The sequence below is a fragment of the Cervus elaphus genome, chromosome 1 (assembly GCF_910594005.1).
Source record: "Cervus elaphus chromosome 1, mCerEla1.1, whole genome shotgun sequence".
Lineage (NCBI taxonomy): Eukaryota > Metazoa > Chordata > Mammalia > Artiodactyla > Cervidae > Cervus > Cervus elaphus.
In genome coordinates, this window is record NC_057815.1 from 32,467,643 (window position 1) to 32,491,439 (window position 23,797).

Below are 23,797 nucleotides of genomic sequence, written 5' to 3' on the forward strand. Positions count from 1 at the left end.
TCTCTTAGCTAGGATCAATCAATACATATTTGCTCAAAATTTGGAGTAAAGAATGAGTTCTACATTCATCACTGTGAAGCGACTCAATCAGTATTTGACATAAATGAGAGAAATGATCCTAAACACCCAAAAAGTCATGTATGCAGGAGACTGGTTCAAGGTGGCAGAGTAGAAGGGTGTGCGCTCATCTTCTACCAGAGTCCCCAAATCACAACTAGCTGTTGAACAATAATCAACCCCTGGAACCCACCAAAAAAAGATACCCCACATCCAAGGACAAAGGAGAAGCCACAACAAAATGGTAGGAGGGGCACACACAATCACCATAAAAGCAAATCCTGTACCCACCATGAGGGTGACCCACAAACTGGAGAACAATAATACCAAGGAAGTTCTTCCACTGTTGTGAAGGTTCCAGGCCTCATATCAGGCTCCCAAGCCCAGGGATCTGGACAAGGAACTGGGAATCCCCGGGAATCTGACTTTGAAGATCAGCAGGATCTGATTACAGGACCTCCACAGGACTGGGGGAAACAAAGACTCCACTCCTGGAGGACATAAACAAAACACCGTGTGCACTGGGATCCAGGAGAAAGGAATACCGACTCCACAGGAGACTGAGCCAGACCTACCTGTGAGCGAGGGTCTCCAACAGAGGCGTGGGTTGACAGTGGCCCAACACAGGGACAGGGGCACTGGTACAGCAGTTCTGGGAGATGTGTCTTGGCATAAGTCCTCCTGTGGGTCACCAAGAGCCCTACCACAGGGCCTGTAGACTCCAAACAACTAACAGGGAGGGAGACAGCCCCAGCCATCAGCTACTGAACAAGGCCCTGCCCACCAGAGCAAGACCCAGTTTTCCCCACAGCCAGTACCTCCCAGCAGGAAGCTTGCACAGCCTCTTATTCTCAACCACCAAAGGGAAACAGAAGAAATAACTACAATTCCAGCAGCCCCTAGAATTAATACCGCAATTACAGAAAGCTAACCAGGAAGAAAACAAAGGAGTATGTCCCAGATGAAAGAACAAAACAAATGTCCAGAAAAACAACTAAATGAAGTGGAGATAGGCAATCTCCCAGAAAAAGAATTCAGAATAACCATAGTGAAGATGATCCAGGATCTTAGAAAAAGAATGGAGAAGATGCAAAATATGTTTTACAAAGACCTAGAACAACTAAAGAACAAACAAATAGAGATCAACAATACATTAGAAGGAATCAAGAGCAGAATAACTGAGGCAGAAGAACGGATAAGTGACCTGGAAGACAAAATAACGGAAATCAATGCTGCAAAACAGAATACAGAAAAAAGAATGAAAAGAAATGAGGACAGCCTAAGAGACCTCTGCGGCAACATTCAACACACCAATATTCACATTATAGGGGTCCCAGAAGGAGAAGAGAGAGAGAAAGGACATGAGAAAATATTTGAAGAGATAATAGCTGAAAACTTCCTGAACATGGGAAAGGAAATAGTCAACCAAATCCAGGAAGCACAGAGAGTCCCAGACAGAATAAACCCAAGGAGGAACACTCTGAGACAATAGTAATCAAACTGACAAAAATTAAAGACAGAGATAAAATAGTAAAAGCAACAAGGGAAAAAAGACAAATAACATACAATGGAAGTCTCATAAGGTTATTAGCCAATTTCTCAATAGAAACTCTACAGACCAGAAGGGAATGGCACAATATATTCCAAGTGATGAAAGGGAAGAACCTACAACCAAGAATACTCTACCCAGCAAGACTGTCCTTCAGGTTTGATGGTGAAATCAAAAGCTTTCCAGACAAGCAGAAGTTGAGCGAATTCAGCACCACTAAACCAGTCTTACAACATATGCTAAAAGAACTTTTCTAGGCAGGAAACATAAGAGAAGGAAAAGATCTACAAAAATAAACCCAAAACAATTAACCGAATGGTGAGAGGATCATGAGGTTCAGTCGCCCAGTCATGTCCAACTCTTTGTGACCCCATGGACTGCAGCATGCCGACTCTCTGGCCCTCACCATCTCTTGAAGTTTGCCCAAGTTCATGTCCATTGCATCTGTGATACCATCCGGCCATCTCATCCTCTGATGCCCTCTTCTCCTTCTGCCATCAATCTTTCCCAGCATTAGGGGCTTTTCCAATGAGTCAGCTGTTCACATCAGGTGACCAAAATACTGGAGTTTCAGCTTCAGCATCAGTTCTTTCAGTGAGTATTCAGGGTTGATTTCCCTTAAGATTGAATGGTTACATATCTCTGCTGTTCAAAGGGACTCTCAGGAGTCTTTTCCAGAACCTCCATAGTTCGAAGGCATGAATTCTTTGGTGATCTGCCTTCTTTACTGTCCAGCTCTCACAACCTTATGTGACCAGTGGGAAGACCATAGCCTTGACTATATGGACCTTTGTTGGCAGAGTAATGCCTCTGCTTTTCAACACACTGTCTAGGTTTGTCATAGCTTTCCTGCCAAGAAGCAAAAATTTTCTGATTTCATGGCTGCAGTCACCATCTGCAGTGATTTTAGAGCCCAAGAAAATGAAATCTGTCACTACTTCTACCTTACCCCTCTATTTGCCATGAAGTAATGGGGCAAGATGCCATGATCTTAGTTTTTTAATATTTAGTTTTAAGCCAGCTCTTTCACTCTCCTCCTTCACCCTCATCAAGAGGCTCTTCAGTTCCTTTTCACTCCCTGCCACTAGAGTGGTATTATATGCATATCTGAGGTTGTTGATGTTTCTCCCACCTATCTTGATTCCACCTTGTCGTTTGTTTTTTTTTTCCCTTTATTTTTATTAGTTGGAGGCTAATTACTTTACAATATTGTAGTGTTTTTTGCCATACATTGACATGAATCAGCCATGGATTTACATGTGTTCCCCATTCCGATCCCCCCTCCCACCTCCCTCTCCATCCCATTCCCCTGGGTCTTCCCAGTGCACCAGCCCTGAGCACTTGTCTCATGCATCCAACCTGGGCTGGTGATCTGTTTCACACTTGATAGTATACTTGTTTCAATGCTGTTCTCCCAGAACATCCCACCCTCGCCTTCTCCCACAGAGTCTAAAAATCTGTTCTGTACATCTGTGTCTCTTTTCTGTTTTGTATATAGGGTTATTGTTACCATCTTTTTAAATTTCATATATAGCATTAGTATACTGTATTGGTGTTTATCTTTCTGGCTTACTTCACTCTGTATGAGGGGCTCCAGTTTCATCCATCTCATTAGAACTGATTCAAATGAATTCTTTTTAATGGCTGAGTAATATTCCATGGTGTATATGTACCACAGCTTCCTTATCCATTTGTCTGCTGATGGGCATCTAGGTTGCTTCCATGTCCTGGCTATTATAAACAGTGCTGTGATGAACATTGGGGTGCACGTGTCTCTTTCAGATCTGGTTTCCTCAGTGTGTATGTCCAGAAGTGGGATTGCTGGGTCATATGGCAGTTCTATTTCCAGTTTTTTAAGGAATCTCCACACTGTTTTCCATAGTGGGCTGTATTAGTTTGCATTCCCACCAACAGTGTAAGAGGGTTCCCTTTTCTCCACACCCTCTCCAGCATTTATTGCTTGTAGACTTTTGGATAGCAGCCTGGTGTGTAATGGTACCTCACTGAGGTTTTGATTTGCATTTCTCTGATAATGAGTGATGTTGAGCATCTTTTCATGTGTTTTTTAGCCATCTGTATGTCTTCTTTGGAGAAATGTCTGTTTAGATCTTTGGCCCATTTTTTGATTAGGTCATTTATTTTTCTGGAATTGAGCTGCAGGAGTTGCTTGTATATTTTTGAGATTAGTCCTTTGTCTGTTTCTTCATTTGCTATTATTTTTTTCCCATTCTGAAGGCTGTCTTTTCACCTTGCTTATAGTTTCCTTTGTTGTGCAAAAGCTTTTAAGTTTAATTAGGTCCCATTTGTTTATTTTTGCTTTTATTTCCAATATTCTGGGAGGTGGGTCATAGAAGATCTTGCTGTGATTTATGTCGGAGAGTGTTTTGCCTATGTTCTCCTCTAGGAGTTTTATAGTTTCTGGTCTTATATTTAGATCTTTTTGATTCCACCTTGTAATTCATCAAGCCCACCTTGTAATTCATCAAGCCTGGCATTTCTCATGATGTGCTCAGTGTGTAACTTAAACAAACAGGGTGACAGCAGACAGGCCTGTCATACTCCTTCTCAATCTCTAAACAATCAGTTGTTACACACAGGGTTTTAACTGTTACTTCTTGACCCATATATAGGTTTCTCAGGAGACAAATAAAATGATCTGGTATTCCCATCTCTTTAAGAGCTTTCCACAGTTTACTGTGATCCACACAGTCATAATAAGTCATTATGATCTGCACAAGAGGATCATACACATCAATAATTACCTTAAATGTAAATGATTAAATGCACCAACCAAAAGACATAGACTGGCTAGGTGGATACAAAAACAAGACCTATATATACGTTGTCTACAAAAGACCCACTTCAGACCTATGGGCACTTTCAGACTGAAAGTAAGGGGATGGGAGAAGGTATTTCATACAAATGGAAATCATAAGAAAGCTGGAGTAGCAACACTCCTATCAGACAAAAAAGATTTTAAAACAAATACTGTTATAAGAGACAGAAGGACACTACATAATGATCAAGGGTTCAATTCAAGAAGATATAACAATTATAAATATATATGCACCCAACATAGGAGCACCTCAATATGTAGGGCAAATATTAACACACATAAAGGTAGAAATCGACAGTAACATAATAATAGCAGGGCACTTTAATACCCCACTTTCATCAATGAATAGATCATCCACACATAAAATCAATAGGGAAACGTAGGCCTTAAATGACAGTTTAGATGAGTTGGACTTAGTTGATATTTATAGAGCATTCCATGCAAAAGCTGGGTTTACCCCAAAGCTCAGTTGGTAAAGAATCCACCTGCAAAGCAGAAGACCCCGGTTCAATTTCTGGGTCAGGAAGATCCCCTGGAGAAGGGACAATCTACCCACTCCAGTATTCGTGGGCTTCCCTCACGGCTCAATTGGCAAAGAATCTGCCTGAAATGCGGGATACCTGGGTTTGATCCCTGGATTGGGAAGATTCCCTGGAGGAGGGCATGGCAACCTCCTCCAGTATCCTTGCCTGGAGAATCCCCATGGACAGAGGAGCCAGGCAGGCTATAGTCCATGGGGTTACAAAGAGTCAGACACAGCTAAGCAACTTTCACTTCACTTCACTTCCATCAAAAGCAGCAGACTACACATTCTTCTCAAGTGCACCAGGAATATTCTCCAGGATTGACCACATGCTGGGCCACAAGGTAAGCCTTGGTAAGTTATGAAAATGGAAATCATATCAACTTTTCTGATCACAATGCTATGAGATTAGAAACAAACTGTAAGAAAAAACTCTAAGAAACACACTCATGGCAGCTAAACAATATGCTACTAAACAACCATTGAGTCACTGAAGAAATCAAAGAAGAAGTAAAAAACAAAATCTAGAGACAGATGAAAATGAAATCACAATAGTCCAAAACTTATGGGATGCAGCTAAAGCCATTCTAAGAAGAAACTTTATAGCAATACAATCTTACCTCAAGAAATGAGAAAAATCTCAACAAACATCCTAGCCTTATACCTGAAACAAGTAGGGAAACAAGAACAAACAAAACCTAAAGTTAGTAGAAGGAAGGAAATCATAAAAATCAGAGCAGAAATAAATGAAACAGAGACAAATAAAATAATTGAAAAGATCAATGAAACTAAAAGCTGGTTCTGTGTAAAGATAAACAAAATTGATAAACCTTTAGCAAGATTCATCAAGAAAAAAAGGGAGAGGACTCAAGTCAGTAAAATTAGAAATGAAAATGGAGAATTTACAACTGACCCCACAGAAATTCCAAAGATCATAAGAGACTACTATGAACAAGTGTATGTCAATAAAATGGACAACCTGGAAGAAATGGACAAATTCTTAGAAGGTACAGTCTCCTTAGACTGAACCAGGAAGAAATAGAAAATACGGACAGACTGATCACAAGCACTGAAATTGAAACTGTGATTGAAAACTTCCCAGTAAACAAAAGTCCAGGACCAATGGCTTCACAGGTGAATTTTATCAAACATTAGAGAAGAGTTAACACCTATACTTCTGAAACTTTTTCCAAAAAGTCACAGAGGGAAGAAACCTCCCAATTCATTTTATGAGGCCACCAACAACCAGATACCAAAGCCAAAGATACCACAAAAAAGAAAATACAGGGAAATATCACTGATGAATAGATGCAAAAATCCTCAACAAAATACTAGCAATCCATATCCAATAATACATTAAAAAGATCACATACTATGATCAAGTGGGATTCATCCCAGGGATGCAAGGATTTTTCAACATCTGCAAATCAGTGTGATACAGTACATCAAAACATTGAAGAATAAAAACCATAATGTCATCTCAATAGATGCAGAAAAAGCTTTTGACAAAATCCAGCACCCATTTATAATAATAAAAAAAAAAAAACTCTCCAGAAAGTGGGCATAGAGTCTACATACCTCAACATAATAAAGGCCATACATGACAAACCTACATCTAGCATCATACTCAATGGTGAAAAACTGGAAGCATTCTGCTAAGATCTGGAACAAGACAAGGATGCCCACTCTCACCACTTTTACTCAACATAGTTTTGGAAGTCCTAGCTACAGTAATAAGAGAAGAAAAAGAAATAAAGGGAATCCAAATTGAAAAAGAAGAAGTAAAACTGTCACTCTTTGCAGATAACGTGATACTATACATAGAAGATCCTAAAGACACTACCAGGAAACTACTAGAACTCATCAATGACTTTGGTAAAGTTGCAGGTTACAAAATTAATACACAGAAATCTGTTGCATTTCTATACACTAACAACAAAAGATCAGAAAGAGAAATTCAAGAAACAATTCCATTTACCATTGCTTCAAAAGGAATAAAATACCCTGGAATAAACATACCTTAAAGAGACAAAATACCTGTACTCTGAAAACTATATGATGCTGATGAAAGAAATCAAAGAAGACATAGAGAGATGGAAAGATATACCATGTTCGTGGATTGGATGAATCAATATCATCAAAATGACTATACTACCCAAGGCAATCTACAGATTCAATGCAATCCCTATCAAATTACCAGTAGCATTTTTCACAGAAATAGAACAAAAAGTCTCAAAATTTGTATGGAGACACAAAAGACCCTGAATAGCTAAAGCAAAGAAAAAACAGCTGAAGCAATCAGGCTCCCTGACTTCAGACTAAATTACAAAGCTACAGTCATGAAATCAGTGTGGTTCTGGCACAAAAATAGAAATACAGATCAATAGAACAGGATAGAGAACCCAGAAATAAGCCCATGTACCTATGATCAATTAATCTATGATAGATGAGGCAAGACTGTATACAATATTAGAAGACAGTCTCTTCAAGAAATGGTGCTGGGAAAACTGGACAGTCATGTGTAAAAAAATGAAACTAGATCATTCCTTACTCCATAGACAAAAATAATCTCAAAGTGGATTAAAGACCTAAATGTGAGACCAGACACTATAAAACTCCTAGAGGAAAATACAGGGAGAACACTCTCTGACATAAATCACAGCAACATCTTTTTCAATGCTCTCTCCGAATGGAAATAAAAGCAAAAATAGACAAATGGAACCTACTTAAACTCAAAAGCTTTTGCACAGCAAAGGAAACAATAAGCAAAAATAAAAGACAACCCACAGATTGGTAGAAAATATTTTCAAATGATGTGACTGATAAGGGACTAGTCTCCAAAATTTACAAACAGCTTATGATGTTTAATAGCATTAAAAAAAAAAAACACAAAAAACCACTCAAAAAATGGGTAGAAGACCTGAATAGACATTTCTCCAAAGAGGACATACACATGGCCAATAGGCACATGAAAAGATGTTCAACAATGCTAGTTGTCAGAGAAATGCAAATCAAAACTAAAATAAGATATCACGTCACACCAGTCAGAATGGCTATCATAAAAAACTCCACAAACAACAAATGCTGGAGAGGGTGTGGAGAGACGCAAACCCTCCTATACTGTTGGTGGGAATGTGAATTGGTACAACTACTATGGAGAATAGTATGGAGGTTCCTTAAAAAACTAAAAATAGAGCTACCGTATGACCCCACGATCACACTCCTGGGCATATATCCGAGAAAAGCATGACCCCAAGAGATATATGAACCCCAATGTTCTTTGCAGCACTGTTTTCAATAACCAAGACGTGGAAACAGCCAAAATGTCCATCAACAGAGGAATGGATAAAGAAGATGTGGTACATATACACAATGGAATATTACTCAGCCATTAAAAAGATTGAAATAATGCCATTTGCAGCAACATGGATGGATCCAGACAGTGTGATACTGAGTGAAGTAAGTCAGACAGAGAAGGAGAAATTATCATATGATATTTCTTGTAGGTGGAATCTAAAAAGAAATGATACAAATGAACTTATTTACAAAACAGAAAGAGAAATGCAGACTTAGAAAATGAACTTATGGTTGCTGGGGAGAAGGATAGTGAGAGACTTTAAGAAAGTTATGTACACACTGCTATATTTAAAATGGATAACCAAAAAGAAAACCTATTGTATAACACACGGGACTCTGCTCAATGGTATGAGACAGCCTGCATGGAAGCAGGGTTTGGGGGAGAATGGATACACATATGGCTGAACCCTTTGCTGTTCACTTGAAACTATCACAACATTCTTAATCAGCTATACCAAATACAAAATGTTTTTGGTGTTAAAAAAAGAAATTAAAATAAAAAACAAACAAACATAAAAACCAAAAAGTCACGTAAGCAAAAAGTAATTTTTCCATAGGGATAACACTAGAAAATTTAGTCACAGGTAAGATTTGTGCAATACTGATTCTCGGCTAGACATGATTACTTATGTTAACTTATATTACCTATATTATAATATATAACATATATTACTATATGATTCTAGGCCAGGCATGATTACTTAATTTAATCTTTATAAGAACTCTATGAGGAAGATACTTTTATTTCATTCTAGAAATGAGGAAACTAAAATACTGAGAGGCTAAATTAAAGTCAGACTGACTGGTTGGAATGCAGTCCCTGATCTTTATTAATGTGTGATTTAAACTTTCTCTGCTTCTGTTTTCCCATCTGTAAAGAAGGGATAAAAGCAATAACAATATCTCGTGAGGTTTTCCTGAGGATTAAGAGAGTTAATGCAAGTAAGGCCCATATACCTGTTCTGGCACAAATGAAATGCTGAGTGAGGGTGATCTGCACAAAGACAGAACAGGCAGGGAAGGGGTGGATGGATGGAGACTGGGGAGTGGAACTTGGGTTATCTCCTTCCTCAACAGAAGTGGATGGCAGGCAGTAAAGAGAATTTCCCTTAGGCTTTTCCTTTTCCTGTAGAGAAACTCAAAAGCATCAGTTCTTTATTGTGGGCCACCCACCCCTCTTGGATCTCCAAGTTGCACTTAAATTTATAGTAGGATTGTGAGAAAACCAAACCTCACATTGCAGATTTCACAAAAAGCCTAAATGCCATGCTCAAGACAGCAGTGGGGGTATCGGGCGTGAGGGGTGCTGGGTAAGACTCACTGATGTCACTGGACCGGCCCTCACACTGCACTGAATGCATTGGCTGATGCCAGGACTTGGGCACACGATTTGCTAAGCATGCTGCATCAATTTTAGTAGAAGGTCTAAAGAGCATTTATTGTTTGAAACTCTATTGAGGCAAACATACATGAACTGAGAAGAACCTATATTTTTAGTTCTCTAAACCTGATTCCAGTCTAACTTCAGAAAGTGATTATTCATTCAATGATTCAACTAATATTTTTAAAGTACATATTATGCTCCAGGCACTGTTCTGGAAGCCTGGGATATGTAAGTGCACAAAAGAGACAGCTCCAAGCCTTCCTGAAATTTGTAGCCTTTCTAACAGTCTTTCCATGGCCACCTCCTTGGCCCAAGCCACCACCATCGCTCCCCAGGACAAACACAGGAACCTCCTGTTTCTCTCTGTGCCTCCACTCTGACCCTCCATCCAGCTTCCACAGAGCAGCCAGAGTGACGTTTTAAAATGCGAGTTAAATCATGCATTCCACTTCCCTGCCTCAGTCTCTCCAGGACCTTTCAATCATGCTTAGAATTCCAAACTCCATGGTCTTCAAGTCTGTACAGTATCTGGCCCTTGGCCTTTTCTGTGAATTTTCTCATCCTCCTCTCCCCACCACTCAGCACTTAGCCTTCTTTCTGTTCCTCCAGCAAGTCACTTGCCATTTCCTCCACGTGGTATACTCTTCGCTATTTTGTCTCATGGTGGTTCCTTTGTGTCATTTAGGCCTTAGATAAAATGTCACAACCTTAGAGAGGCCTTCCATGACCCTCCAAAACTACAATCACTTTCTATCAGATTAATTGGCTTACTTTTCTTAATCTCATTTATCATCATATGAAATCATCTTCTTCATTTATTTACTTTTTTATTGATGAGAATATAATCCATAAAAGGAAAGACCTTGCCTGTCCTGTCTTCTCAAACGATGTCTGATGTAGAGCAGGGGCTCAGTAAGCTCCTGGTGAACAAATGAATATGAATTTGTTTCTTCTCTATGGACCAGAATTTCTTCTTCTGTTATATTAGGGATTTGAATTAGATGTTCTCAAGGGTGCTTTCTAGTATTTTATCATGCTAAGGCTGCATGAAAAATCTTGCCTGTGGTTATACAGTGGTAAGTGAAAGAGCTAGGCTTCCACCTAGGCTCAGATCCTACTACCTAGCATAACGTGTGTTGAGTGAACACAGTTATCTCCAGATTGTTTTCCAGAGTCTGAATTATCAATGCTCACTTGTCTCTGAACTTTTTTTCCACAATGCGTGTCTTATCACTGAATCGCCATCTCCCTAAGCAGAGTGCCAGACATTCTGAACACGCAGCAAACAATGATGAAGTATTTGTTGAATAACCCAACAAAGGAATACAACAGAATTAAAAACTAGAGTTTATAGCCTTTGCTTCTCCCTTATTCTCTTTACACAGATGCTCAGACATCTTCCACTGGAACTTGTAAGGCAACTGTTAATTAAGTTGACTGTTATGGTTTTACAAGTATAGGAAAGTTGCTCAGAGCTACAGAATCAGATATGAATGCCTCTTGTAAGGCTGTTATGTTACTAGGACAACTGCAAGGCAGGTTAGAGCCAATAAATTCTGATCAATAGATAAAGTATATGATCTCAACATCTAGATTTGTTTCTTATATTATTCATGGCTTCTTCCCCAAAACAACTAACTCTACATTCTGACCACACTCTCTACACTGCTAGTTATCTAGCAAGACAACTGTACTCATGCAAATCTGGTGCCTCCTTCCTCCATTTTCATGAGTAAGAAGGCAGAGCATGTTTTTTCTCATATTCAGACAATTTAATGCTAATTCTTATAATGTGTCCTGACAGGAAAAAAATACAGAAAGAGAAATGGTCTCAGAGGAGCTGAAGTAGGTCTTAGAGGAGCCTAGGCAGGAGTCTAGGCAGTTCTTTCTTTCTACGCAAGAAAATGATGCCCCCATAGTTTCCTTCTGGATCCAGACAGAATGGTCGCAAGACTATATTGCCTTCACTGTAATTAATACCCACAATTATCATACTTGATTAATTTATTCTCTGTATCATAAAAGCTTAAAGATGTTAGAAAATCAACTCAAATCCAGTATTTTGGAAGTAGCTTTAACTTTAAGGAACTTAATGTTACTATATGAGACTCTCTTCCCTAGACCCCTTCTTACATACTGACCAAATAAGTAAGCCAAGGGGGAAAGAAAGATAGTTCTCAAACGGTTATTCAGTTTTTGCTTTGGGACACAGAACTTTAAGAAAATGCTTGAGGTTTCCTAAATGCCACCAGCATGAATGGCCCCTGGGTTCTCATCAGGTATAATGGAGGTTCAGAAAGTCCATGATTTGCAAACCATTACCCACTGGAGGAGTCAAAGAAAGTTTGACACGGACATCAATTAAAGTTCATTGGTTTGGATTACAATTTGTAATACAGTTTGAAGTAACCTTCATCCAAAGGGTTGCTGCTTTTCCAAGTCCTCCCTAGCAAACTTGCCTCACAATGATCAGCTTAGATTTAACGGGCTTTCCTCCATCTACTCACCTGACTAACCAACATCCCATTTCATCAGAAATTACTGCAGAATCACATCCCAAAGGGCTTTACTTTGAACATTTCCCCTTGAATCCTTGTGCTGAATATTATTAATGATAATTATTATTATGATTATGGTCAGTTATGTCTGCTTTCATATGGTATTATTCAGAAGATCTTATTAAGTTTTGTCTTTAGTTTCACTTATTTACCCAAACATACTCCTAAGAAGCACTCCTAGAATTATTCCATAACAAAATCAGTACCTGGGGTGAAATGAAGCAATGCCAGCAGTACAGATATTTGTCTCTAGTCCAAATTATGTAACTTATTTATGGAAACTTAACACTTAGGTAAAAGGAATTTTATCAGCAATACTGTTATTATGCATTATTTACTATCATTTTAACTCAGATTCTAATGTCTAAAATTTTTCTTTCTCATAACAAAAAAATTGTGATCATTCTTTGTAATGTATTAAATGCTTTATCATAAAATCTCAAAGGTCTTTGGAGAAAAGGCCTAAATGAAGCTTTGTTCCACAATAAAAATGACATTGTACATCAGAGGCTGAAGTGAAGTGAAGTGAAAATTGCTCAGTCGTGTCCAAATCTTTGCGACCCTGTGGACTGTAGCCTGTCAGGCTCCTCTGCCCATGGAATTCTCCGGGCCAGACTACTGGAGTGGGTAGCTATTCCCTTCTCCAGGGGATCTTCCCAACCCAGGGATCGAACCCAGGTCTCCCACATTGCAGGCGGATTCTTTACCATCTGAGCCACCAGGGTAACACACCATCAGAAGCTATTATGTACTTTACAAGAATATGTCTCAGTGTATCAAGAAGAGGTACAGAACTGTTCTCAATCTGTAAACAATCAGTGGTCAAAATGAAAAGAAAAAAAAAATGAAAAGAAATACTAAGTCATAATGAAGCAGTAATGCCAGATGTATTTTACAGAAAAAAAGTAAAAATGAAAAGAACTTTTTACTTGGTATTGTAGACGGGTATGGCCTATTCTTTATTAATAATTACCTTAGATTTTAAAAGTTATTCTCTGTTTGGTTTTGAATCACTTTGACTTTGCAAAAATGCTTGTTTTCTTTTAGGTAGGGTATGATGAAATAATGTATAGCATAGAAAAAGAAATCTAGATATCTGGTTTCCTACCTCTTGTTTTGCTTTGTAAATTGTGGAGTGGACATTTTACTGATATCCAAAAATAGGACTCAAGCCATAGAGGAAATGAATTAAACATGGTGGTAGATATGTCCGAGAGACATAGACCGCTCTTCTAGCATACAGGCAGTCCATGATGTGTTGGGAGCCTGTTCCACTTATAGCAAAATAGTCATGGGTAGTTGCTGTGCTTTGGGTCATGTGATTCAAAATTCTTCACATTCCTGGCCCTAATCAACTAAATCAGGGATTTATGCTTGACCCCAAAGCTAAACATTAGCAAGAATGCTGTCTAACTGATGTGTTCTATTTTGGAAAGTGATTAATCACATCCTTCTTCTTCATATGTCTTGAAATCATTATTACATGTAAAACAAACTAAAGGGACACAAAGACTGAGATACACAGTGAGAAGGTGTTAAGCAATACCAGGAGTAGAAGCCATGAAGCAACAGAATCTGGAATAGGCAGAAGCCGTGCAGCAGAAAGGAAGGTGACAAGAAGAAAATCAACTGTGGCCATGAATGTGACCGGGGAAAAGCAGAGCAAAGTAGCTGAGCCACAAGTCTGGTAGCTTTTCAGCTTGGTGGATTGGCACCAGAATGTTGCTATGTTGTAATCACTGTGTCCATTCCCAAGGACTGGTTGTACAGGGTGAGCCAGTTTTTTCCTTACTTCCCCACTGCAGACTTACAACAGAGTGTCAGTCATCACTTAAGATAAATTAGAGCAAGCTCCTTGTCATCTAAAAGAGTATAATGAAAACAGCCAGCCATAGCAACATGTAGGAAACTGTTTACAAGGGTGCGGGCAGGAAATTTCAAATGTCAACAAAACTGACTTTGATTTGCTATTATATAATTTTTAAGTTCAGGTTGTTTTTTTTTTAATTACTATAGTGAAATTACACTCAGTTCAGAAAACTTGAAAATTGCAGAAAAGCTTGGGGGGAAAAACGTCATTCAGTTTCCACAACCAGAGACACTGCTGTGTGTGCATATGTCCATTGAGCATTTTAAAGCAGGGGTAACAGGATGTTACAGTGGGACTTGGCCTGTCTCAGTTTTAGCTGAGCCACGAAAGCAACAGATTGCACATACCCAAGTGAATTGTGAGAAGACTAGTAAGGAGAATTTGCCTGGTAGGATTTATAATAACAAAGCAAAAAAAAAAAAAAGCCAAAGACTTTATCTTATGTTTTCTTCTACTTTTATAGTTTCCTGTCTTACGTGTAAGCCATTTGAGTTGATTTTGAGTTGACTTTTGTGTATGCCGTAAGGCAAGGGTTCAATTTCATCCTTTTGCATGTGGATATCCAGTTTTCCCAACATCATTTATTGAACAGACTATCTATGCTTTGTACCTTGTGTATTCTTGACACTCTTGTTAACATATATGCATAGATTTATCTCTGGGCTCTTTGTTCTGTTCCATTGGTCTATATGTATACCTTTACACCAGTATCATACTGTTTTAATTACTGTAGCTTTGCAATATATTTTGACAACAGGACATGTGATATGATTTCATGGATATGGCACCAAAAGCCAACAAAATATAAATATAGCCAACAAAAGCAAAAGTAGACAAGAAAGACTTTATCAAAATAAACATCTTCTGCACAGCAAAGGAAACAATCAGTAGGTTGATAAAGTAACCTATGGAATAGGAAAAAATATGTACAAGTTATATTTCTGATAAAGGATTAAAATTTCTAAGATATACTGTTGTTGGCTGAAGGTCATGTCCCTGGTAGTTAGGGCATGACAAAACGTGGTCCACTGGAGAAAAGTACAGCAAACCACTTCAGTATTCTTGCCTTGAGAACCCCATGAACAGTATGAAAAGATATATAAGTAACTCCTAAAACTCAATAGCAAAAACCCTAATAATCTAATTTTTAAATGGGCTAATGTCCACAGATAAATCCACGAACCTATGGACACCTTATTTTTGACAAAGGAGGCAAGAATATACAATGGAAAAAAGACAACCTCTTTAACAAGTGGTGCTGGGAAAACTGGTCAACCACTTGTAAAAGAATGAAACTAGAACACTTTCTAACACCATACACAAAAATAAACTCAAAATGGATTAAAGATCTAAATGTAAGACCAGAAACTATAAAACTCCTGGAGGAGAACATAGGCAAAACACTCTCCGACATAAATCACAGCAGGATCCTCTATGACCCACCTCCCAGAATATTGGAAATAAAAGCAAAAATAAACAAATGGGACCTAATTAAACTTAAAAGCTTTTGCACAACAAAGGAAACTATAAGCAAGGTGAAAAGACAGCCCTCAGATTGGGAGAAAATAATAGCAAATGAAGAAACAGACAAAGGATTAATCTCAAAAATATACAAGCAACTCCTGCAGCTCAATTCCAGAAAAATAAATGACCCAATCAAAAAATGGGCCAAAGAACTAAACAGACATTTCTCCAAAGAAGACATACAGATGGCTAAAAAACACATGAAAAGATGCTCAACATCACTCATTATCAGAGAAATGCAAATCAAAACCACAATGAGGTACCATTACACGCCAGTCAGGATGGCTGTTATCCAAAAGTCTACAAGCAATAAATGCTGGAGAGGGTGTGGAGAAAAGGGAACCCTCTTACACTGTTGGTGGGAATGCAAACTAATACAGCCACTATGGAGAACAGTGTGGAGATTCCTTAAAAAACTGGAAATAGAACTGCCATATGACCCAGCAATCCCACTCCTGGGCATACACACCGAGGAAACCAGAGCTGAAAGAGACACGTGTACCCCAATGTTCATCACAGCACTGTTTATAATAGCCAGGACATGGAAGCAACCTAGATACCCATCAGCAGATGAATGGATTAGGAAGCTGTGGTACATATACACCATAGAATATTACTGAGCCGTTAAAAAGAATTCATTTGAATCAGTTCTAATGAGATGGATGAAACTGGAGCCCATTACACAGAGTGAAGCCAGAAAGATAAAGACCAATACAGTATACTAACACATAAATATGGAATTTAGAAAGATGGTAACAATAACCCTATATGCGAAACAGAAAAAGAGACACAGATGTACAGAACAGACTTTTGGACTCTGTGGGAGAAGGCGAGGGTGGGATGTTTCGAGAGAACAGCATCGAAACATGTATACTATCAAGGGTGAAACAGATCATCAGCCCAAGTTGGATGCATGAGACAAGTTCTCGGGCCTGGTGCACTGGGAAGACCCAGAGGGATCGGGTGGAGAGGGAGGTGGGAGGGGGGATCGGGATGGGGAACACATGTAAATCCATGGCTGATTCATGTCAATGTATGGCAAAACCCACTACAATATTGTAAAGTAATTAGCCTCCAACTAATAAAAAGAAATGGAAAAAAAAATAAAAAAATAAAATGGGCTAATGTCTTGAATAGACATTTCTCCATAGAAGGCATACAAGTAAATTATAAGTATATAAAAAGAATCTCAATGTCAACAATCATCAGGCAAATGCAAATTAAAACCACATTGCGATATCGCCTCACACCTGTTAGGACGGCCATTGTAGTAGTAGTGGTGGTGGTGGTGTTGGTGGTAATAATAGCAGAGATGGTGGTAGTAGTAGCAATAGACAAGTGTTGGCAAGGATGTAGAGAAATTGCAACCCTTGTGCACTACTCACGGGAATCCACAATGGTGCAGTTACTATGGAAAACAGCATGGAGGTTGCTCAAAAATTAAAAAAATAGAATTATCATATGATCTAGCAATCCGACTTCTGGGTATTGACCCAAAGTAATTGAAATCTGAATCTAGAAAAAAATATTAGCACTCCCATGTTCACTGCAGCATTATTCACAATGGCCAATATGTAGAAACAATCTAAATGCCCATCCATAAATGAACTGGTAAAAGAAAATGTGGTATAGACATATAATAGAATATTATTCAGCCATAAAAAAGAAGGAAATCCTGCAATATGCAACATGGATGAACTTTGAGGACATTATGAAACAAGCAAATGAAGTAAACCAGTCACAGAAGGACAGATAATGCATGATTCCAGGTACATGAGGTTTCTAAAATAGTTGAACTCATAAAAGCAAAGAATAGAATAATGGTTGCCGGGGCCTGGGGGAAGGGGAGATAAGGAGTTGCTAATTAAAGGTATAAAACTTCATTTATTCATGAGTGAATAAATTCTAGAGGTCTGCTGTATAACACTGGCTGTAGATAACAACACTGTACTGTGTACTGAAAACTCTGTTAAAGAGAGTGGATCTCATGGTAGGGTAACAGGTCCCCTTACCCACCCACACTGGTTCAGAAGAGCAGAGAGACTGAGTCGTTTTTTTTTAAAGATAGACTTCAACAGTACCACTGAAAGAGCTTAATGTATGTCCCTTAGAATTTTGGGGAAAGGACAATTGGTATCAACTCCTGCCTGAGAAGCAGGAATTTGAGAAACTGGGGCCAGCCAGCCCAGAACGAGGGAAGTTAAGGGAGACGGAAGAGAGATTGCTCAGTCATTACTTCCAGTTTCTCACGCACAAACAGTTCTATGCGTTTCCCACAGATAAGACCTGGGCCACAGGAGAGGCTGCGGGGGAACGAGGTTGTCTTCATTCGAGTCCGTGAGAGTTGGCTCAGGAGGTGAAGAGCTCTTAGTAGAAAGGCTGTGAGTGAGTCACAGGATTCCTAGGGACATGGAGGAGTTGGCAGAGAGCAGGGGAGCGCACATCACCGCATCAGGAGAGGACAGCATGAAAACCCCACCTGAGCCCACAAGAAGCAAATTTAAACGTCGGCGCAGCTTCACAGAGCGTGAAGCCACGCTACCGCTATCCCAGGCAAGCAAGAGCTTTCTAACATGCACCCCATCCCCACCCAACCATGTACCTCTCCTTCCATCCACTCTGTTTCAGCTCTGGTATGGTCAAGAGCCAACTCGGAGCGGGTGGAGGGGAGAGGCTTACAGGGTAAGATAGGATCAAACGCTTCTTACTGCCGTAAGCTGTGGCTGTGCCGGGGGAAACGGCTGCTCTCTGAGAGACACTGGAATTCATCAGGGACTGGACAATCTAACCATCGTATTGAATCGAGGCTGTGTTTTGTGTCCTCAAGTGACCAAAGGATGCTTATCACCTGAGAGTGGGCAGAAAAGTCATGGGAGAGCCCACGTTGTTATTCACTGGCATTTCAAGGCAAAACTAAAGGTGTTTTCTGATTTTATTATGTGAGTCTTCATTGTTCAACATGCCTATTATACATGTATGTGTTTTTTAAAAATGTTTTTAAGCTACAAAGACTTTTTTTTTGTAGCCAGCATGTCCCACTTACCATTACATTAAGAATGTTGCACTACATCAGTATCCTTTCACCATTTTGTCTTTGTGCCAGAGGGTATGTACCAACTTCCCTAATATTAGATACATGAGTTGTTTCTAATTTTTCACAGCCATAATGTTGAAATGAACATAATGCCAACCTAGCATTGTGCACCTCTCTGATGAATTTCTTAGGATAAATTTCCTTGACAGAGAATTGCCAGAAAGGATGAGCACCCTTTAATGACTAACAAAACATATCGGCTGTGTGGAAAGCTTATACCAAATTTTTCTCCAATCAGCAGACTCTATATCTGTATGAATTATGCCATATTCTTGCCAACATTAGTTATTATTGTTATTATTACTCTTGATAATCTGATATCTAATAAGGAAAAAGTATTTTTTCACAAAAATTTTTCTTTGATTATTGGAGAGGGTTGAACTTAATTTCATGTTTATAGGCTGTGTGTCATTTTTAATGACTTACCTGCTCAACACCTTTGCTTATCATTTGTAATTAACAGGTGTCATTGAAAATATTAGTTCTTTTAAACTCAAGGCAAAGGCCAAAAGAATGGCAGAGCAGTAATTCTTGGTGTTTGCTTCAAAGTGTAGCTCACAGACCAGTCTGTGTATCATACATGGAGCTCAAGTTGGCCACTATGACATGCCACAGAGCAGTGCAAGCTGTTGTCTTCACTGCACCTAATTTCTTGGTTGTTTGCCTCCTATTGCTCTTGCTTCTGTGGAAGTACAAAGAGAAGCATCATGTGGCTCAATGCCCAGACATTTCTCCACAGATACTCTCCAGTGCTGTCTTCATCTTTTCCCAGCCAGTCGCCTCAGACTGGCATGGTTGCAATAACCTCACTGTCTGCACTTATATAAAAGTGCTGGGCTTGGATGGTGGGGACAATCAGATGATGGGTTCTGAGCCCTTTGCTGCTGGGGCTGATCAAATAACATCTCTGTGTCTCATTCTCCGCATCTGTAAAACTCTATGATCAGATCGCACAATTACCTATCTGGACTAGTTTTCCATCACACTCTCCTTTAAACCCTATGTGCCAGCCGTCCCAAACTCTTTGTCATGCTCTGTGGGCCGTTTTCCAAGTTCCTCTTCTGTCTGCAATGCCCTTCCTTACACATTTTTTCTTTTTTTGGTCGAATGACCAAAAAGCTGGGTTGGTTCTTAGCTAAATGTTTGAAAGAACCAGGGCTGGCTGTTAGCTAAATGTTTGAAAAATATTCTTTGAGTGGAGAAAAAAAGAATTCAATTAAACTATAATGAGAATCTAAATTTGCAAGAATGATTTGAAGACACTAGGAAATTTAAGATCTAACAGTGGGAATAGATACACACAAAAATAGCTGTGATATAGACCCAATAGATTCTCTATTCACCACACTTCTGACAATAACAACCTTGAGCTAGTGCAGAACCCACAAGTCAAGGGCTCATTCCCACAAAACTAACTTCAGACACCAACCTCATGTCCAGACTTCCAGGACTTCTGACTGATTGGCTGTAAATTGGGGGTTCCCAAAATCCCCTCTTTAGGGTTGACAATTTATTAGAACAGCTTACAGAACCCAGGTAAATAGTTTACTTACTATCATCAACTTATGACAAAGGATATTTTAAAGGATACAAATAAATAGCCAGATGAAGAGACACGTATGACAAGATCCAGAAGGGTCCTGAACTCAGAAGCTTCTGTCCCCACGGAGTTTAGAATATGCCACCCTCCCAGCATGCAAAGGCATTCTTGTTCACCAACCCAGAAGCTCTCTGAACTTTGCTGTTTATTGTTTTTATGGAGGCTTCATTATGTAGGCATGACTAGTTAAATCACCAGCCATGGTGATTAAGGCGGGGTGGGGGGCAAATAGGGGGATGGCTAAAATTTCCAGCCTTCTCATCACATGACTGATGCCTCTCACAACTAACTCCCATCCTCCAAGAGCTACTGCATTGTGTAAACTCAGGTGGTTGAAAGGAGCTTATAATAAATAACAAGAAAATAATCCTCTCACCCCTGCCACCCAGGAAATATCAAGGGTTTTAGACATTCAGTGCCAGGAACTTTGGACGAAGACCAAATATATAAATATGTATTTCTTACTATAGCACAATCACATAATAGAAAACCAAGACTCTTGGTTTGGGATCATAAAGAAAGATAAGATTAATTCTGGCTACAGGCTGGAAAAACACTCCTGAAAGTGGGTCTTAAAAGACAGGTATAATACAGATTGGAGAATAAGCCCTGTTAGGGCAGAGTCTGGATCCATGATGAAGCTCCTTACTAGTGAAGCTCAATCCCCAGTGAATGATGGAATGGTTTGGACAGTAGATACAGGGTGAGTGTGTGTGTGTGTGTGTGTGTGTGTGTGTGTGTGTTTAGAGCCAGGGAAGGAGGATGCATGCAGACCATCATTGGCAGAAAGTAATCTGAGCAAAGGATTTGAAGTAGGAAAGTTAAGAACTTTGTTTTTTTTGTTTATTTTAAATGGTCATAGGGAGTTTACATTTGCTGGCCTTACATCAAGAGAGATTATCCAAATTTACTCATGAGATCAATCATTATCTATTAATATTTTTAATACTGTCCTGGTTATTGGATTATAAAGAATTACCTGAAATTCTCTCAATTCTTTTGTACATATACACATAAATTTCAATACTAAGATCATGCAAGTCTTGTGGAGACTCCTCTCCTCTCATGTAGAGAACAAGCCTTGGAGGAGAAGCTAAAGATTTCTTTTTGTGGCCTCCAGCCTATCATTTACACAACTAGTGACTGCTCCCTGATGCAGCAGATTCAGCTGAAAGCCTGAGATATGGAGAAAGTGATGTGTAACTCTTTCTCCATATCTTCTGATAAGACAAAAGTTTTATCAGAAGTGATTTTGTGCTGCTCTGCTATTTATCATACACAGAAAAAATATAAACAGTTAACCTAAATCTCATTTTCCATGCAAAAGATTGCTAAAAATTAGCGAACATTCAGCAGAAGTTACCAACAGTGAATAGATCTCTGGGGAGGAGGAGGAGGAAAGGAATTCAATTGACAGAATGCCCTAGCAAGCCAGCGGTTTCCCACAATACATAAACATCAGCCTTTTCCCTTAGGACTTTTGTTTCTAATATTGACATGAATAGATTTTCCTTTTTTACATATTCCAGCTAGATATTAAAGTTCAAGTAGTTTGTTATGTAGATTTGATTCAATGGAAGCATTAACAAGTCATAATTGAAAATTATTCTCCCTTTATACACTTTCCATTTATCCACATCCAACCACCCTTCAAGGCCAGTTTCTTTATTAAGTCTTTCCTAATAACTTCAGCTACTATCCATCTTTTTCTCGTGCTAAAATCCTACTGTCTGTACCACCCATCAGGTACTTAGTCATGTGTAACCTTATAATATTATTTAAAATTTCACAACTTGTCCGCCCAAATGATAGGTTATAAATTTCTCGGATTCTGCACTTTGTATTTACCAAAGAAGTTTGTATAGCCCATACAAATAGTAGGTTTTCAAAATATTTGTCAATGATTTCTTATTTTAATAAAAATATCACTAATCTTGATCCTAAAACATGTTGGGATTTATTTAAATAAATTACTGTTATGATAAACTTGGAAAAGGGTATACTTTTTCTTTATCATCGTTCCTGCTGAAGATACCATTCTCAGTCTTGCTGCTTTGAACCGAGAGGTGTGCGTCCAACATATTCAAGCAAAGTCTGAAAGACCCAGGGCCAAATGGTCTGCCAGGGCCTTCAGCCTGGTGTATAGCAGCTTACCTGATGGGTGCTGAGTAGCACAAGGCAGAATGATGGTTTTGCCTCTCTTTTCAGTGGCTCTAGACAGCTTCTGGACAAGAATCCCAATGCCCTAGGCTGGTGGGCAGGGCACATGGAAGACAGGGGATCATCCCCCACTTGCTGAAGGTGAAATACACTTCTGCTGAGTCCAGAATGAAGAGAATGGTGCTGCTGAACGTCTCAGAGGGAAACAAACACTCGAAATAAAAGGTCTTGCTTCCTTTTGGAAGGGGAGGAGAAGGTATTTTAATGATCAGTCAGTCTTAATTATTTTTACTTGCAATTGGAGACAAATAAACCTCCCGACAGAAGTCCAGACCTGAAGGGGAGGAAATGAAACCCCTTGCAGTTTCCTCTGCTGGCTGAGCACCTGCTGTCTGGCAGGCTGTTCACCCTGGCTTGGCCATGGGGTGGCTCCTGTAGGCCAATCAGTCCCCTCCTCTCCTGCTTTCACCTTCTCCCCAGATTCCTTTACAGGCCATCTGGAGCAGGGGAATAAGTTTCAATCTCCCTTGTCAGAATTCTGTTTTGAAATCTGCTTACTCCTCCCTTCATCCCCAATCCTGGTCACAGGCCCAAAATGAATTTAACTGTTAGGAGATAATATTCATTGAGAGATAATGTATCTTTTGTTTCTTTAGGTAAATTTATTCCTAAGTATTTTATTCTTTTCATTGCAATGGTGAATGGGACCATTCTTAATTTCCTTAATTTCTCTTTCTGTTTTTGCATTGTTAGTGTATAGGAATGCAAGGGGTTTCTGTGTATTAATTTTAAGCCTGCAACTTTACTATACTCACTGATTAGCTCTAGTAGTTTTCTGGTGGTGTCTTTAGGTTTTCTATGCAGAGGATCATGTCATCTGCAAACAGTGAGAGTTTTACTTCTTCTTTTTCAATCTGGATTCCTTTTATTTCCTTTTCTTCTCTGATTGTTGTGGCGAGGACTTCCAAAGCTATTTTGAATAGTAGTGGTGAGAGTGGGTACCCTTGTCTTTTTCCTTATTTTAGAGGAAATGCTTTCAATTTTTCCCCATTGAGCATAATGTTTGCTGTGGGTTTGTCATATATGGCTTTTATTATGTTGAGGTATGTTCCTTCTATGCCTGTTTTCTGGAGATTTTTTTTTTTTTATCATAGATGGGTGTTGAATTTTGTCAAAGACTTTCTCTGCATCTATTGAGATAATCATATGGTTTTTATCTTTCAATTTGTTAATATGGTGTATCACATTGATTTGTGAATATTGAAGAATCCTTGCACCCCTGGAA

General features: G+C 39.1%; 1 protein-coding gene across 3 annotated transcripts in view; it reads right to left on the bottom strand.

Annotated features, from left to right (window-relative positions):
* The window catches only part of EXPH5 (exophilin 5), a 92,833-nt gene that overhangs the window by 47,834 nt on the left and 21,202 nt on the right, over positions 1–23,797 (bottom strand). The window contains exon 1 of one of the 3 annotated variants that reach the window (XM_043898573.1): positions 22,507–22,942. The exons of the other annotated variants lie outside the window; for them this stretch is intronic. The gene's annotated coding sequence lies outside the window, so the exon portion shown is untranslated. Of the gene's footprint in view, positions 1–22,506; positions 22,943–23,797 lie in introns of those variants that run through there. 3 annotated transcript variants of the gene reach the window in all.